The sequence below is a fragment of the Rhinolophus sinicus genome, linkage group LG05 (assembly GCF_036562045.2).
Source record: "Rhinolophus sinicus isolate RSC01 linkage group LG05, ASM3656204v1, whole genome shotgun sequence".
NCBI lineage: Eukaryota > Metazoa > Chordata > Mammalia > Chiroptera > Rhinolophidae > Rhinolophus > Rhinolophus sinicus.
The window spans coordinates 131,372,408-131,385,630 of record NC_133755.1 but is presented as its reverse complement, the minus strand read 5'-3'; positions in this window follow the sequence as shown (position 1 = coordinate 131,385,630).

The following is a 13,223-nucleotide window of genomic DNA, read 5'->3' as shown; positions in this document are numbered from 1 at the left end:
GTTCCACTGGAAAAAAAAATTAATCCCTTAAACATTACTCATTCTCAAGAACTAGAAATCCAATGTCTCCTGTGCTTCCCGCAGATCAACTCTACCTACATCGGTGAATCAGAGAACAATCTACAGTGATTTCTCAATTGTAAAATACAACTGATTATAAAATGCACCATTGATAACTTCCTTTGGGAAGCAAAAATACATTAAACATTCACATTAATAGTAAGATGTACCCTAATTTCAGAAACACAAGATGTGGGAAAATGCATATTGCAGAGTCAAGGGTGAAAAAACAATACTGACAACTCATTGATGCATTTTATTCTAATATTAAATATACTTATCTCTATCACTCAGTGAAAGAATTCTCTACCAAGTGATTTCCTCACTAGTAATAAATACCTGAATCCAAACACATAAATGAACTATATAAAAGGATCAAACTTAATTAAACATCTCGCAAAAATGCTTTACTTATTTTCAGGCACAGGATTGAGAAAAAATGTGAATAATTTTGAAATAAACAGGTTCTTGGTTTAACCATAGGAAAGAATTCAAGGACTCACTGAATAAGCCAAGCAATCCGTGGATTTATTAAAAGAAATAGGATGGTACACTTCCAAGATGGTGGGAGTAGGCAGGCCAAGAGAAGAGCAACTGCTCTGAAAAAAAAAAGAGGCTTAGGAGTTTACTAGAATGAGGGCACAAAATGTTCAAGATTTAGGGGTAGTGTTATAGGTGCTCCCGGGCGTGTCCTCGCTGACCACTCCTTCCCAATGGCAAGAGGGATTTTTGTCCTTATTTGGCCCTTGTTGGAACTGTCATGGCAGCACAGAGGGTGGAGATTTTCCATGCCCGTAATGTTGATAATATTATAATCCATTCCAATGAGCTAAAGTTCATCTTGAGTGACAAGATGGTGTCCCGGGTCTTCTCTCATCCACTGAAATCTAGTTCCAGCCAGTCTGATTGCTGCACCTTTTCTTAAGAATGACCTCATCTCCTCCTTCTTCTGTCTCCCCTCACTTTCTCCTTCCTTTCCTCCCCCTTTTCTCCCCAAGGCCTTACTCTTTCTGCCTATGGTAATAATATCATCATCTTCTTCTTCATCTCCATCACTTAAAAAAATACAGATTGAAAAAATTACAGATTAAAAATATATATTTTGCAATCCCTCCTACTGAGAATTAGAGTCTATCTCCCCATCCCTTGAATCTAGGCTGACCTATGACTTCCTTTAACCAATACATTGAGGCAGAAGTGACACTGGGTAAATTCCAAAATCTAGGCCTCTAGAGACGTGCAGCTTCCACCTTTGTTCTCTTGGAAACCTGCACTGAGACACCATGTAAGAAAGCCAATCTGGCCTACTGAAGGCTGAGAGGCCACACGGAGAGGAACTGAGGCACCCCAGCTGGTAGCCAACACCAACTGCGAGACATGTGAGTGAGACCATCTTGGACCTTACATCCCAGCTGACTGACCGTCATTGTGTGAGTGACCCAGGTGAAAGCAACAGAGGAACCATCCAACTGATCCACAGAATTCTGACAAATAATAAATCGCTGTTTTAAGCCATAAGCTTTGAGGTGGTTTGTTTCTCAATAGGTAAGTGAAATAGTATCCATGAAAGTACAAATTAATATAATGATCCTTAGTGACCAAAAAAGTTAGGAGCCTCTGAAGTATTACAGTTATTATGAACCTTGAGTCCTTTCTTTCTTCCTTCAGTCTATAAATATTTATTGAGAACCTAGCTTAGTCCCGGTAATATACTATCTTTCAGATATAGATTGATGAACAAAACATTTTCAGCCTTTACAGAGTTTATAGTCCAGTTAGTATTGAAAATGCTAACACATAGGTACCTAGTGGAGAGAATAACAGAGACACACCTTACCTATATTGGACAGTTTTAGTCAGTGCTTAGATACAGAACAGCTATGAAATAAATTCTCACCCTTTGATTTTATTCTAAAAGAAATGGCAATTGCATGGAACTCAAACTGTTTAAAGTATGAGGAAACAGTCGTTCTCTTTTCTATTTCAAAGAGTAGGTATAAATAAACTACAGATATGCATAAAACAGATGGATTTGAAAATTCAAGCTCACACTGAATACAATTAACTTGGAAAGGGAGAGAAACCAGTGATGTCTGAGATCCTAGGTGCCCAGGAGACAGGCAAAGGGCTAACTTAGTTTTAACCCCACAGGAGTCTCAGCAGTAAGGAACATTCAAACTTGATTAAAGTCTCTGAAGAGGTGAAAGAGCAAGTGAAGAGAGAGGGGAAAAAAATGTAGCTACTGGAGAGTAATTAACATTCTGGCCCATTTGCCAGCCTTGAGTAGGTGTTCACTGCTTATTAACTGAGCTTGGGTTTCCCGGGTCATTGCAAATGAGAAGGTCTTGTGCAAGTACTTTGAGTGTTGTTTACTGTTTGATTCAAAAATCAAACACCTAAAGAGACAAATGGGCTTAGGCAAAGCACCTCTTCAGCAGGAATGGAGTGTTGCCTTCTTCAGAGAGCTGGCCTGTTTTGCATATCCAAATGGAAAGCTCTGGAATAATTCAGTCTGACAAACCAAAGGACCCTTGTCCTTGAAAATGTTGAGAATGGTCATGTCTCAGGCTACTGTGATTGATACCAAAATTTAGCCTATACAAAGCTCTTCACAATTGAACCCCAGTGGCCGTTCCCCTCTACTTACTCTACAATTTGGTCAGTCCTACATGTGGGATATACATACACAAATCCATGCTTTTTTGATGTGTCTTTCATGCTACCTAGAATACCCTTTTCCCTTTCATCTAACAAACTCTTATTCTTTAAACCCAACTTAAATTTTATTTCTTTACACTCTCACCCCCAAAACAAACCAAATTAGTCATCCCCTTGTTGGTACTTACATATTACTTTCTGGATCCCTCTATTATAGCATAGCAGTAATAGCATTTGTGTACTTGTCTTACCCACTACATTGTAAGCTCCTCAAACCCAGAATATATCTGACTCATCTTGGTATTGATGGTGCTTAAGTGTCTATCATACTATAGGTATTTAGAAAATATTCAATGGATGGAATGAATAATTAATGAGAAAGAAAAGTAGACAAAGAATATTTGAAGGGATGTTGCAGTGTGTTTGTGTGCTCATGTGTTATATATATATATATATATATATATATATTCATATTTATATCCATAGCCATAGTTATATATGGGTGTGGAAAGATATGCATCTAGGTAATAATAGATAGGAATATTTCTCATATGAGCTACAAAAAGACTTCTGTGATTGAGATGCCTTACAAATCTCTTTAAACCTCTTCATTTCTTTATTCTGAATGTAGTAATATAGCACTGGCACTTGTGTATTAAAATACTTTCAGATATTTTGCCCCGAGTTAAGTTTAGCTAGTGTTTTCTAAAAAACAACTGATTTCCTTAAAATTTAACACGAAAAAATATAAATAAATGAGATAAGTTTAACATGGCTTCAAATGCCTTATTGTGAATCTATGAGAATAGTATTTAATAAATGATGGAAGTACTTAACTTAAAGCTTGCGCCTCTGTAAACCAATTTCTAAATTTCAAAAATGCCTAGTAAATTTTTAAGAACATTTAAAAATTCAAAGAATAACCTTTTCAAAATTACATAATTACATCAAATATTGAGTGGAAAATGCTCAGTTCTGTCTTCTTTTTCAATGAATCAAAATCCCATAAATGTTATCAAGAATTAACTACAGAGTATAAAGACAGCTGGTTGTACTGGGCATCTTCTCTATATGAATAAGTTTTTTCTTGCTTCCATACAATTATTATAATTTGATGGGCATTTGAAAAATAATTTAAATACATTTTTTCAGTCAACATATGTTTTTAAACAATGGGATTTTTTTTCTTTGTTTAAAAGATATAAAAATGCTCACTATAGAGAACTTGGAAAACAAATAAGTAATTTCCTTTCAAAGAAAATAAAGATCATCTCAAATTCAGCAGCCTGAGATAATTACTGCTAACATACTGTTATAACATTTCATTAGAAAAATAACATAAATAGAATATTTAGAAATAAAAAGCAAAAAATAAAATGAAAATCACAATGTTTTCTATATTAGTTTTTCTAAGTATATATGATATTTTAACACAATTTGGACCATTGTATGTATTTTTAAATAGAATTTAGGTTACTCCCAGTTTTTTGAGGTTATAATTAATACTGCAATGGACTTTGTATGTAAGTGTTTGTCTGAGTTTTTAACTACTTTTTTGGAACAGATTCCCAGAAGAGAAACAAATAGAGCAAAGAGTACCCACTTTTTAAAACTCTTAATGTGTGTTGCAAAGATACTTGCCAAAAAGTTGCCACCATGGAACCTCGTACCTCCAATAGATAAGGGCATCTGTTTCCATCTCCTCAATAACACTTAGTATTATTATTTCCATTTCTTCTAGTATGACAGGCCAATGTTGTTTCTCAATGATTGTGTGCATTTCTTTGATTATGAAGTGAAGTTAGGCATTTTTTACATGTTAACTGGCCATTTGTATTTCATTTACTGTGAATTAAGCTCCTTGAAGACAGGGGTGTTTGTCTCTTCCAAGACCCTCCATGTCTGCTACAATCCATAACTGCTGTAGGAACAATGGTATTTTCATATACTTTGGCCATTTATTATATTGGTTTTTAATGTTTTTCTTGCTGATTTCTAAAAGCCATTTATATACTAAATGCTTGTTGCACTTATTTTCCCTCCACTTCTCATTTTCCATCATCTTTTTTATGCTATTTTTGATGAACAATCTTTCATTTTTACATAGTGGTCCACTGGCCTTTTTACTTTGTGATTTCTTCTGTTGTTTTTATGCTTTAATGAACTTTTCAATTCTGAGGTGATTTTCAGTTGAAACATAATTCACAGTTATTGTTGGGTGGGGAGAGTATTTATTACTTCTGTAAAAGCAATTGATTGGCACAAAGAGATTCAGTGCCTCAAAAGAATAACTTGAGGACTAATTGACGTATCCTGACAGTCCCTCACAAGTGAGAATGTGAGACTTTGGTGAGGACACGTTTGTCCTTACAAGGATTCTTAATTCACGGTGAATCCTCTGAGCCTATAAAATTCGATGTGCACTTTTCTGGGTAGAGTCTGAAAGGCTCTGTGATTTCAAAATGATTAAGAATCATTGGGGGGGTGGGGGTTATCACTTTGTAAGTGTAATGTCTAACTTTGTAAGGTGTAAATGTCTGTTACATTGCTTTGTACACCTGAAACTAATAAAAAAGAAAGAAAAGAAAAACAAAGAATCATTAAAAGTTATTTGAAGAATTTTCATTTCTGACACTATTTGGGTTCTCTAATATTTAAAGTTTAACAAATTTAAATTTTAACAAACAAATTTCAAATCCAGTATTTGACATACCATGAACAGGAAGAATAGGCTGAAGAATAGTGACTCAAGTTTCTAAGCTGAAGAATAAATTTAGCACAAGCTTTTCTAAAGTTGCTGTCATGCCTAATCCAAACTATACCAGTGATAATGTAGAACACTGGATGCCAGTCTTCCATGGGTGCCAGCCCATGTGTATGTCATTGAAAATTTAATAGATCCTAAGGCCTAATATGTCAGTCTTTTCACATAACTTAGACTCATAGGCTCTCCCAATTGGATAAGACCTTACAAGCCTGTAAGCCTCAAAATACTGCATCACCATCCTCTCCAAAATATCTCCAGCAGCAATCACCAAGTCTATGATTAAACATTACTAAGGATGGGGAACTCTTTGCTTCGTAAGACAATTCATTGCAAAATTTCTCCCTCCAGCCCTTAGTGCATGAAGACCTAAGTTTTCCATTTATTTACTGAAACAATGGCGCGCAGGTAATCAGACACACCTGTACGAAATCTGCTGAAACAACTTTTCTGCTTTCTTAAATGGATGAGCTCAGACATAATCAAAATAGTATGTCACTGCTCTGTACTGATTCTTGCTGAAAGGTTTATGAAACAGTGTGAGATGTTGAATACAGAGTGCTCCTTAGAAATAAAGGTAGAATTTAAGTTATACAAAGCATGTAGGGAAGTATGAGCTATACTGGAGTTTAGACCTCCTAACTTGGGGAAACAGGGATAGCAGTTAATTTCTGTGTAAGAGATCATTAAAGTATAATGTTAGGCTATTTCCACAACACTGGCCAGTCATTATGACAAAGCTAAAGCAAATGAGCAGGGATATTCTCTAGTCTGTCATGGGAAACTGCCCAAATGCCTACACAGATAAATGTCTGAATGCTCTCTGGGGTTGCTGATTGTAACTGAGAAAAAAGACTGCTGTCTAATTACTACTAGAGAAATGAAATCAGTAATCAAAAAATTCCCAAAAAACAAAAGTCCTAACCCGGATGATTTCATAGGTGAATTTTACAAAACATTCAAAGAAGAATGAACACTTATTCTTCTCAAACTATTCCAAAAAAATTCAAGAGGAGGGGAGCCTTCTAAGCTCATCCATGAGGCCACCATTACCCTGATTTGAAAACCAAAGACATTACAAAAACAAAAAAACTATAGGCTGATATCCCTGATGAACATAGATGCAAAAATCCTCAAAATATTAGCAAACCAAATTCAACAATATATTAAAAAGATCATACACCATGATTAAGTGGGATTTATTTCTAGGGCACAAGATCGGTTAAACATCCACAAATCATTAACGTGATACACCACATAAACAAAACAAAAGATAAGAATCATATGATCATATCAGTATATGCAGAAAAAGCATTTAACAAAATCCAGCATCCACATATGATAAAAACTATCAGCAAAGCGGGAATAGAGAAAACATATCTCAACATAATAAAGGCCATAATGACAAACCCACAACTAACATCATACTAAATGGGGAAAAGTTAAAAGTATTCTCCTTAGGATCAGGAAGAAGACAAGGATGTCCATTTTTACCACTTTTATTCAACATAGAATTGAAAGTCCTAGCCATAGTAATGAGACCATAAAAATAAATGAAAGGCATCCAAATTGGAAAAGAAGAAGTAAAACTGTCATTAGTTGTAAATGACAGGATACTATATATAGAGAACCTCAAAGATTCCACCAAAAAGCTACTAGAACTGAAAAAAATGAATTCAGTAAAGTGGCAGGATACAAAATTAGCATTCAGAAATTGGTTGCATTTTTATACACAAATAACGAACTACCAGAAAGAGAAATTAAGAAAATAATGCCATTTACAATTGCATCAACAAAAAAAATACCTAGGAATAAATTTAACCAAGAAGGTAAAAGATCTGTAATTGGAAAATTAGAAGATACTGAAGAAATAAATTGAAGAAGATACAAATAAATAGAAGCATATACCATGGTCAGGATAGAAAGAATCAACATAGTTAAAATGTTATTTTCTCCATCACTCATAGCAATAAAAAGAGGAAAGTTCAATCAGAAACCCCATGGGGGTGTCAGTGCTCAATTAGGGTGAACTCATAGGTAACCTGTTATAGACTCTCACTACAGCCTTTAGGCCCCTAAAGAAAAGAACTCTACTCTAGTTAAGCGCTTTCCTGAGTCTTGTGCTCTGCTTTAAATTATTTTTACAAAGCGTTTTGGCATATAGATTTTTTAATGCTCATCTGTCTATTTAGGATATGTACTGATTCGTTTTTCAAGATACAGATCACAACAAGAAAGCCATGAAAACAGATTAATGGTTCCCAAAAGGCTGTTTTTCCTCCTTTTTTTTATTAGTTTCAGGTGTACAAAACAATGTAATAGGCATTTATACCCTTCACAAAGTGATAACCCCCTCCCTCAATCTATTACCTTTCTGACATCATATATAGCTGTTACGGATTCCACTGACTCTATTCCTTATGCTGTATTCCACATCCTGTGAATATATATATATAAAATTATAGTTGACATTCATTATTATACAGCTTCAGGTGTACACTGCAGTGGTCAAGTACCTCCACTATCCATGAAGCGGTCTCCCTAATAAGACAAGTGTCCATTGGATAAATTACAAAATCTTTACAATATTATTGATTATATTTCCCAAACTGTCTTTCGTATCCCCATGGCAATCTTGTGGTTACCTATTGTGCTTTCTAATCCCCTCACCTTCTCCCTCATCCCCACCTCCCTCCCATCTAGCAACCCTCAGGTTTTCCTCTATATCTCTGAGACTGTTTCTGATTAGTTTGCTCATTTATTCTATTCTTTAGATTCCACATATAAGTGACATCATATGATATTTGTCTTTCTCTGTCTGACTTATTTCACTTAGTATAATGTTCTCTAGGTCTATCCATATGGTTGCAAATGGTAAGATTTCATTCTTTTTTATGGCCAAGTAATACTCCATTGTATAAATGTACCACAGTTTCTTAATCCAGTCATCTACCGATGGGCATTTGGTTGTTTCCATGTCCTGGCTATTGTGAATAATGCTGCAATAAACTAATATTTCTCCTTGGGCAAGGGAAGTAAGAGAAAAAATAAACACACGGGATTATATCAAACTAAAATGTTTTTACACAGCAATGGAAACCATCAATAAAACAAAAAGGCATCCTATTGAATGGGAGAAGATATTTGTCAATGATCCGATAAGGGGTTAATAGTATCCAAAATTTATTTTAAAAAAATAAATAAATCATTCAACTCAACACCAAAAAAACAAACAACCCAATTAAAAAATGGGCAGAGGACATGAAGAGACATTTTTCTAAAGATGACATACAGATGGCAAACAGACATATGAAAATATATTCAACCTCACAAATCATTAGAGAAATGAAAATAATAAAAACCACAATAAGATACCACCTCACTCCTGTCAGAATAGCTATCACCAATAAATCAACAAACAACAAGTGCTGGCGAGGATGTAGAGAAAAGGGAGCTATTGGTGGGATTAGAAGATTGGTGCAGACACTATGGAAATCAGTATAGAGGTATACCAAACAACTGAAAATGGAAACTACCTTAGGACCCAGCAATTCCACTCTTAGGTATCTATCCAGAGAAATCCAAAACACTAATTCAAAAAAATTTATGCACCCCTATGGTTTTTTTTTTCCTTAATAGAACATAGTAGAGTTGTATATATATGTACATGTGTGGTGTATGCACATGCATGTACTAGTGTGTGATATAAACTGTATTTCTCATTCTAGGTCAAAACCAAATATATTTGAAAGACATTCTTTTACAGAGTAGATTAAATAGAGAAGAGATAGACTAGTAGATAATGATGGATTCTCATTTATTTAAGAAAAGATTATGTTCCTACTACCAAAATCCAGATATGATAATATTTTTCTTGAAAGTCTTTTCTACCATATTCTATCAAAGAAAAATTTTAAATGACTTCATTAATCTTCACAACTCTCCTATGTGGAAGAATTGGACTTATATTAAATGGCGCTGTCAACTTCACCTCAAGGAAGTGGATTTATACAGATAGTAGCTGCCAATTTTTATTTGCCAAACCAAAGTTTTTCCAAGAACATAGAATAATATTTCAGAGTTGTGACTAAGAATGAAATGTCAGTGGTAATTTATTTCTGTAGCAATTTAGATCAGGTCGAAGCACTGACTCAGAAAGCATAAAATACCATCTAGGTAGCATGTCTTTTTAACTTTCTTCTCTCAACAGCCACGTCTCTGTTATCTAGAAATGGACTACCTGCAGTGTGAATTATTCATGTAAAACTCACAGATGAAACCAGGGAATGCACATGCAGTCTCCAGGCTTCTCTTGCCTCTTTGTCTTGGACATAAAGTACCAAAACTATAGCTGGAATCCAAGCTCCTAGATCACCATCCTGGACTTGCCTATCGAGTCTCTGATATTAGCCAACCCTACTTCCTACCCTGCACCGTGCCTGTCCATCCCTAGAAATAGATTTCTGTCAAAACCTGTACCTCCTATCATCTTTTTTCTATCACACTGTGTCTCAATGCATCACTGCCATGCATTTGATTGTGGAGTCTCATGGCAAGTTACAAACTTCATGGAAGAACGTGAGACTCATCAAGTACAATAAACTCCATCTTGTGTACTGGTCTAAATGCAGTTGGAATTTTCCCTCAGATCATGTAAGTACTCTAACAGTTTCTAAAAGACTTAGTGGAGGGAAAAACGTGTTATGATCATTTGACGACATGGTGGTACGCGAGGGAACAGAATGAAACACACCCAGAATTTTTCTATTATTCCCTCAATTGCAATGGACCTTCAAGGCTACAACCAACCCCACTAACTGCACAAAAGAAAGAGCCTCTTTCCTGGGAGTCACGAGAATGTGATAGCTCCTACTTCCTATAATTGTAGACCCACAGTGCAGTTCTCCCACCACCAAAGTGACGCAGAACAGTTCTGGGTGGTCATAGACAGGCACTGTAGTCACCCAATAGAACTGAGAGACAGGCAAAAGTAGGGGGTAGATAGAAATTATGGGAGACAGATACTGGGAAACAATTGGACTTAGAAGTGTTGATAAGTGATAGATAAGTGAAGAGTATAAAGAAAATATAGGTGCCAATGACCTGCATTTCAAGCCAGTCCCTATATCTTAGATCAATCTTTGGAAAACTATTAAGTTCTAGTGTTGTCTTGCCATAGAACTTAATTGTCTGCCAATTAAGTTCACGAACTCATCCTAGAAAAAGTGCCACATACCTCATTGCTAAACATCACTATAATCACCTTCGAAGTACTCCCCTTGGGAAGCTATGTACTGATGCCAGTGCCTAGTCACTCTTCAAAGCAATTTTGGAACACTTTTTCTGGCATGGCCATCAGAGCTGTCATCATATTACCCTTGATGTCCTGAATGTCATCAAAATGTCTTGTTTTCAGTATTTCCTTTATCTTTGGGTAAAGAAAGAAGTCATTGGGGGCCAGATCAGGTGAGTAGGGAGGGTGTTCCAATGCAGTTATTTCTTTACTGGCTAAAAACTCCTTCCCAGACAGTGCCGTGTGAGCTGGTGCATTGTTGTCATGTAAGAGTCATGAATTATTGGCTGAAAGTTCAGGTTGTTTTCGTCTAACTTTTTCATGCAGCCTTTTCAGCACCTCCAAATAGTAAACTTGGTTAAATGTTTGTCCAGTTGGTACAAATTCATAATGAATAATCCCTCTGATATCAAAACAGGTTAGCAACATCATTGCAACCAGTTTGTAAACTTAATTGTCATGACCTCATACAAAGCAAGTTGTTTCCAAACCAGTTTTCAGTAACTTTACTGGTTACAATAAAAATACTTTTCAAGTAACAAATGGGGATAGAATGAAGTTATGTGCTGAAGTGGCCATTTTATTTAATTAATCACTCAGTTCTGTCAAATATCTGGTCAATTTAGTGAATGGGAAAACAGACAAGTAGTTATTTGGCTTAACTAGTCAAGCCAGTTTAAATGGTTGATTCCTTCTTTCTTCATAGAGCCACCTCCAAAAAATAAGAAAGCAAGAATTCAATGTCATGACATTTGTTTCTGATGCCAATAATTAGGTCCAGTTTTATCATAGTGTACTCAGGGGTGTGTGGTGTTTACCCTAGTTTTTCAGGACCAATATATACAACAGAAGAAAGAAAAAATCCAGGAAGTATAGATTTCTATAGAACTATAGGTGACTGGACACAGGAGGGGCCAGAAGATAAGACTTCCCCATCAGTTATCTGGGCTTCAAGATCTCCTAAGATGGGTTGAAGTTCCTTCTCTCCTAAACAGCTGCAACAGATGAATAAGAAGCAGTAATTCATAAACCCGTAAGTTACCCTTTGAATTATATAAAGAGAGAAACTCCAAGGAAAGATTGATGTTGGATGTGTGAAAGGGCTTGTGTTTTGTAACTAAAGAAAGTATAACTTCCCCGTGATGGCAAATGAAAACATCCTGATTATAGTATCAAAATCAATCAGTTTCCCAAATTCTTAAGGTGATCTACAACATCCTCGATTCAACAATTTTCCAAAAATGTTTATTATCTCAGTCATCATTGAGTCTACCTCCTTCAATACTTCTCATTTACAAGAAATACAGACTATCATTGCCCAGTTCATCATCAGAGTACTCTTCCAAGCCTCTCTGCACACACGTCTCACCTAAGGATCTTTGGCTGCCCAACTAAAACATCTCACCTCTTCCTACCTCCTGGTAGTAAGTACCTCTGGAAGCAGCAACAGCAGTTCAGCAGCTGGGTTCCAACAGGAGCAGCTGCAGTGGCAGTAACGGGGGTGGCAGATGATCGCTGGGTAATGTGCCCTTTTCTGATGTGCTCCTCCATCCTTCCAACAAGTTATTCACCAATTCCCTGCATTAATTTCTCTCTGCTTGAAACTGGTTTCTATTATCCTGATCAAACCCTGACTAACACAGACAGTATTTACCCTCACTGCTCAGCTTCCTTCATTTATTTCCTACATTTTATTAATTTGCAAATTAAATGTTTAGCTAAATTTATAGGACTCCTGTGAAATTTATAGAATCAGAAATAGGCACATTCCCTTTACCCTGCCTTCATTATATCATTTCCTAATCTTTTCGCCAAGGAAGATTTGGCATCTGAGCAGAAAAAGTGTTCCTATTCCCCATTATATATGTAATAGTATGACTAGAAGAACTTGTTGGAGACAAGTTAATGAGTTATTCTTTTTTTAGGTTTTTAAAATTTTGCAATTACAGATGACACCCATATTATATGAGTTTCAGTTGTACAACATAGTGATTAGACATTTATATAACTTACACAGTGATCACCCCAATAAATCTAGTACCCATCTGACACCCTACATAGTTATTACAATATTATTGACTATATTCCCTAAATTGTACTTTACATCCTTGTGACACATTTTTAACTGGCAATTTGTATATCTTAATTCCTTCACCTTTCTCACCCATTCCCCAATCCCCTCCTATCTGGCAACCATCAGTTTGTTCCCTGTATCTGAGTTTGTTTCTGTTTTGTTTACTTTTTTAAGATTCCACATATAAGCAAAATCATATGGCATTTGTCTTTCTCTATCTGACTTATTTCTCTTAGCATAATTCCCTCTTGATGATGACTTTTTTCCCATTGGAAGAAAGATAGCCTGACTCACTTCAAAGGGGCCAGTTAGAACACATTAAGATCTTGAACATCTTTTCAATATGACTAGTACGGTAGTTGTGACCAAAAGAA